At 40.1% G+C, this 6,569-nt stretch overlaps 1 non-coding gene across 1 annotated transcript; it reads right to left on the bottom strand.

Moving 5' to 3' along the window:
- Nucleotides 1-305: 305 nt before the first annotated feature.
- LOC148568248 (small nucleolar RNA R71) lies at nt 306-413 on the bottom strand. Its single transcript, XR_015881830.1, has one exon. It is a non-coding gene; the product is annotated as a small nucleolar RNA R71 (small nucleolar RNA).
- Nucleotides 414-6,569: the final 6,156 nt, after the last annotated feature.

Below are 6,569 nucleotides of genomic sequence, written 5' to 3'. Positions count from 1 at the left end.
CTGCCATTGGAGCAAACAACTTTGAGCTGAAACCTCAATTAGTTTCTCGGATGCAGCAGAACTGCAAGTTTCATGGACTTCCATCTGAAGATCCTTTTCAGTTCTTAACTGAATTCTTGCAGATATGTGATACTGTTAAGACTAATGGAATAGATCCTGAAGTCTACAGGCTCATGCTTTTCCCTTTTGCTGTAAGAGACAGAGCTAGATTGTGGTTGGATTCTCAACCTAAAGACAGCCTGAACTCTTGGGATAAGCTGGTCACGGCTTTCTTAGCCAAGTACTTCCCTCCTCAAAAGCTGAGCAAGCTTAGAGCTGATGTTCAAACCTTCAGACAGAAAGAAGGTGAATCCCTCTATGAAGCTTGGGAAAGATACAAACAGTTGACCAAAAAGTGTCCTTCTGACATGCTTTCAGAATGGACCATCCTGGATATATTCTATGATGGTTTATTTGAGCTATCAAAGATGTCACTGGACACTTCTGCAGGTGGATCCATTCACCTAAAGAAAACGCCTGCAGAAGCTCAAGAACTCATTGACATGGTTGCTAATAACCAGTTCATGTACACTTCTGAAAGGAATCCTGTGAATATTGGGACGCCTATGAAGAAGGGAGTTCTTGAGGTTGATACTCTGAATGCCATATTGGCTCAGAATAAAATATTGACTCAGCAAGTCAATATGATCTCTCAGAGTCTGCATGGAATGCAAGCTGCATCCAACAGTACTCAAGAGGCATCTTCTGAAGAAGAAGCCTATGATCCTGAGAACCCTGCAATAGCAGAGGTAAATTACTTAGGTGAACCTTATGGAAACACCTATAACTCAACATGGAGAAATCATCCAAATTTCTCATGGAAGGATCAAAAGCCCCAACAAGGCTTTAATAATGGTGGAAGAAACAGGTTTAGCAATAGCAAGCCTTTTCCATCATCCACTCAGCAACAGACAGAGAACTCTGAACAAAATGTTTCTAATTTAGCAAATCTAGTCTCTGATCTATCTAAGGCCACTGTAAGTTTCATGAATGAAACAAGGTCTTCCATTAGAAATCTGGAAGCACAAGTGGGCCAGCTGAGTAAAAGGATCACTGAAATCCCTCCTAGTACTCTCCCAAGCAATACAGAAGAGAATCCAAAAGGAGAGTGCAAGGCCATTGACATAAGCGCCATGGCCGAACCTGTGAGGAAAGGAGAGGACGTGAATCCCAAGGAGGAAGACCTCCTGGGACGTCCAGTTGTCAATAAGGAGCTTCCCTCTGGGGAACCAAAGGACTCTGAGGCCCATCTAGAGACCATAGAGATCCCATTGAACCTCCTTATGCCCTTCATGAGCTCTGATGAATATTCCTCTTCTGAAGAGAATGAGAATGTTACTGAAGAGCAAATTGCCAAGTTTCTTGGTGCAATCATGAAGCTGAATGCCAAATTATTTGGCATTGATACTTGGGAAGTTGAACCTCCCTTGTTCATCAATGAACTAAGTGATCTGGATCAACTGACATTGCCTCAGAAGAGACAGGATCCTGGAAAGTTCATAATACCCTGTACCATAGGCACCATGATCTTTAAGGCTCTGTGTGACCTTGGTTCAGGAATAAACCTCATGCCCCTCTCTGTAATAGAGAAACTGGGAATCTATGGGGTGCAAGCTGCTAAAATCTCACTAGAGATGGCAGACAGCTCAAGAAGACAGGCTTATGGACAAGTAGAAGATGTATTAGTAAAGGTTGAGGGCCTCTACATACCTACTGATTTCATAGTCCTGGATACTGGAAAGGAAGAGGATGAATCCATCATCCTAGGAAGACCTTTCCTGGCCACAGCAAGAGCTGTGATTGATGTTGACAGAGGTGAAATAGTCCTTCAATGGAATGAGGACTCCCTTGTGTTTAAAACTCAAGGACCTCCCTCTGCAACTATGAAGAGGAAGCATGAAAAGCTTCTCTCCAAGCAGAGTCAACCAGAGCCCCCACAGTCAAACTCTAAGTTTGGTGTTGGGAGGCCACAACCAAACTCTAAGTTTGGTGTTGAACTCCCATATCCAAACTCTAAGTTTGGTGTTGGAGAGTCTCAACAAAGCTCTGCACATCTGTGAGGCTCCATGAGAGCCCACTGTCAAGCTATTGACATTAAAGAAGCGCTTGTTGGGAGGCAACCCAATGTTTATCTAATTCTTATTTTTATTGTTTTTCATGTTTTCTTAGGTTCATGATCATGTGGAGTCACAAAATAAATATAAAAATTGAAAACGGAATCAAAAACAGCAGAAGAAAAATCACACCCTGGAGGAGCATCTGTCTGGCGTTCAAACGCCAGAACAGAGCATAGTTCTGGCGCTGAACGCCCAGAATGGGAGCATCCTGGCGCTGAACGCCCAGAACAAGCATGATTCTGGCGTTCAACGCCAGAAATGGCAGCAAAGGGGCGTTGAACGCCCAAAATGGGCACCAACCTGGCGCTGAACGCCTAGAGTTGTGTGCAAGGGCATTTTGCATGCCTAAATTGGTGCAGGGATGTAATTGCCTTGACACCTCAAGATCTGTGGACCTCACAGGATCACCTCAGGATCTGTGGACCCCACAGGATCCCCACCTACCTCCACTCACTCTCTTCTCTCTTCTCAATCATCCTCTATTCCCAATAAACACTCTTCCATTTACCACTCACACCCATACACCCACTTACCTTCAAACATTCAACATCTCTTCCCCACCCAATCCCACTCATATGGCCACATACACACAGCCATCCATCTCCTCCATATCCTCTTCTTCTTCTATTCTTTCTTCTTTTGCTCGAGGACGAGCAACATTCTAAGTTTGGTGGCATACACACAGCCATCCACATACACACAGCATAGCTTTTTTGTTTTTTCCATAACCATTGATGGCACCTAAGGCCAGAGAAACCTCTAGAAAGAGGAAAGGGAAGACAAAAGCTTCCATCAAGGGTCTATAGCTTAGTGGTAGAACATTTGACTACAAATCAAGAGATCCCTGAGATACCTCAGGGGATACATTTTCTTTCACACAATTATTGGAAGCAACTAAGGGTGGAACATCAAGAGCACTCCATCATCCTTCATGAAATCAGAGAAGATCTAAAAGCAATGAAGGAGGAGCAGCAAAGACAAGGAAGAGACATAGAAGAGCTCAAGGACATCACTAAGGTGGACTCATTCCTTGTTCTTACTTTCTCTGTTTTTCCTTTTCTATGTTATGTGCTTATCTATGTTTGTGTCTTCATTACATGATCATTAGTAGTTAGTAACTATGTCTTGAAGTTATGAATGTCCTATGAATCCATCACCTCTCTTAAATGAAAAATATTTTAATTCAAAAGAACAAGAAGTACATGAGTTTTGAATTTATCCTTGAATTTAGTTTAATTATATTGATGTGGTGACAATGCTTCTTGTTTTCTGAATGTATGCTTGAACAGTGCATATGTCTTTTGAAGTTGTTGTTTAAGAATGTTAAATATGTTGGCTCTTGAAAGAATGATGACTAGGAGACATGTTATTTGATAATCTGAAAAATCATAAAAATGATTCTTGAAGTAAGAAAAAGCAGCAAAGAACAAAGCTTGCAGAAAAAAAAAATAGGCGAAAAAAAATAGAAAGAAAAAGAAAAAAAAGCAAGCAGAAAAAGCCAATAACCCTTAAAACCAAAAGGCAAGGGCAAATAAAAAGGATCCCAAGGCTTTGAGCATCAGTGGATAGGAGGGCTTAAAGGAATAAAATCCTGGTCTAAGCGGCTAAACCAAGCTGTCCCTAACCATGTGCTTGTGGCGTGTAGGTGTCAAGTGAAAACTTGAGACTGAGCGGTTAAAGTCAAGGTCCAAAGAAAAAAAAGAGTGCGTTTAAGAACCCTGGACACCTCTAATTGGGGACTTTAGCAAAGCTGAGTCACAATCTGAAAAGGTTCACCCAATTATGTGTCTGTGGCATTTATGTATCCGGTGGTAATACTGGAAAACAAAGTGCTTAGGGCCACGGCCAAGACTCATAAAATAGCTGTGTTCAAGAATCATCATACTGAACTAGGAGAATCAATAACATTATCTGAACTCTGAGTTCCTATAGATGCCAATCATTCTGAACCTCAATGGATAAAGTGAGATGCCAAAACTATTCAAGAGGCAAAAAGCTATAAGTCCCGCTCATTTGATTGGAGCTATGTTTCATTGATAGTTTGGAATTTATAGTATATTCTATTCTTTTTATCCTATTTTGATTTTTAGTTGCTTGGGGACAAGCAACAATTTAAGTTTGGTGTTGTGATGAGCGGATAATTTATACGCTTTTTGGCATTGTTTTTAGTATGTTTTTAGTAGGATCTAGTTACTTTTAGGGATGTTTTCATTAGTTTTTATGTTAAATTCACATTTCTGGACTTTACTATGAGTTTGTGTGTTTTTCTGTGATTTCAGGTATTTTCTGGCTGAAATTGAGGGACTTGAGCAGAAATCAGATTCAGAGGTTGAAAAAGGACTGCTGATGCTGTTGGATTCTGACCTCCCTGCACTCAAAGTGGATTTTCTGGAGCTACAGAACTCGAAATGGCGCGCTTCTAATTGCGTTGGAAAGTAGACATCCAGGGCTTTCCAGCAATATATAATAGTCCATACTTTGGCCAAGAATTGACGACGTAAACTGGCGTTCAACGCCAGCCTTCTGCCCAAATCTGGCGTCCAGCGCCAGATAAGGATCCAAAACCAGAGTTGAACGGCCAAACTGGCACAGAAACTGGCGTTCAACTCCAAGGAGAACCTCTACACGTGTAACACTCAAAGTCCAGCCCAAGCACACACCAAGTGGGCCCCGGAAGTGGATTTATGCATCAATTACTTACTCATGTAAACCCTAGTGACTAGTTTATTATAAATAGGACCTCTTACTATTGTATTAGGCATCCTGGATTGTATTTTGATCCTGTGATCACGTTTTGGGGGCTGGCCATCTCGGCCATGCCTGGACCTTCACTTATGTATTTTCAAACGGTAGAGTTTCTACACTCCATAGATTAAGGTGTGGAGCTCTGCTGTTCCTCAAAGATTAATGCAAAGTACTACTGTTTTCTATTCAATTCTTCTTATTTCTCTTCTAAGATATCTATTCGCACCCAAGAACGTGATGAAGGTGATGATTATGTGTGACGCTCATCATCCTTCTCCCTTATGAACGCGTGCCTGACAAACACTTCTGTTCTACATGAATTAAGCTAAAATGAGTATCTCTTGGATCTCCTAACCAGAATCTTCGTGGTGTAAGCTAGAATGATGGCGGCATTCAAGAGAATCCGGAAGGTCTAAACCTTGTCTGTGGTATTCCGAGTAGGATTCAATGATTGAATGACTGTGACGAGCTCCGAACTCGCGATTGCAGGACGTTAGTGACAGACGCAAAAGGATAGTAAATCCTATTCCAGCATGATCGAGAACCGACAGATGAATAGCCGTGCCGTGACAGGGTGCGTGAGCATATTATTCACCGATAGGATAAGATGAAGCCATTGACAAGGGTGATGCCTCCAGACGATTAGCCGTGCCGTGACAGGGCATTGGATCATTTTCCCGTGAGATGACCGAAAGTAGCCATTGACAGTGGTGATGTATCACATAAAGCCAGCCATGGAAAGGAGTAAGACTAACTGGATGAAGATAGAAGGAAAGCAGAGGTTCAGAGGAACGAAAAGCATCTCCATTCGCTTATCTGAAATTCCTACCTATGATTTACATAAGTATCTCTATCCCTTTTATTGTTTATTTGAATCTAATAAAATATCATGTTTAAATCCGCCTGACTGAGATTTACAAGGTGACCATAGCTTGCTTCATACCAACAATCTTTGTGGATTCGACCCTTACTCACGTAAGGTTTATTACTTGGACGACCCAGTACACTTGCTGGTTAGTTGAACGGAGTTGTGAATTCAAATAGAGCCAATTATTAAATTTCACACAAATACAAAGAGAATGGTTCACAATTTCGTGCACCAGGTCCAATGCCAAATATTTGAAATGGAAAATAAATTTCCTTCCTTAAAAAAGAAAAAGAAAAAGAGGAATATTATATTAATCTGAGAAATAATAAAATGAGAAATTAAAATAGTATTACAATATAATGTATGAGTTAGCGAACTAAACAATATAGAAATGAAAATGGGTAAATCAAAATAGAATAAGTAATAACATGGTGGTTAGCGGCTGTTCAAGTTCAATTGACATTCTTATCATTAATATTTCATTTTGAAGAATCAGTTTGAAGTTCTTATATATTAAAATTATGAAACTAAAATTATTTGAAATCTAACTGACCCATTAATTATATCACATAAGAACACAAGATATATAATAGAATAAATGAAGACTTTATTTGATTATAAAATACATAGGATTGACTCATTATTTTGTACATCTTGTGAGGTTATAATTATCTTCACCTAACTTCTAAACTATTAATTGTATATTATTCAAGAATTTGGTAACCAATAATTGCTTTCTTTTAATCATTCTTTCAAGCATTTGTTGGTATAGATCTCCAAAAATTCATATTAAAAGTAGT

The sequence above is a fragment of the Arachis ipaensis genome, chromosome B4 (genome assembly GCF_059453495.1).
Source record: "Arachis ipaensis isolate K30076 ecotype BB chromosome B4, ASM5945349v1, whole genome shotgun sequence".
Taxonomy (NCBI): domain Eukaryota; kingdom Viridiplantae; phylum Streptophyta; class Magnoliopsida; order Fabales; family Fabaceae; genus Arachis; species Arachis ipaensis.
The sequence above is the reverse complement of the archived record's forward strand: the minus strand, read 5'-3'. Positions and strand labels throughout refer to the sequence as shown.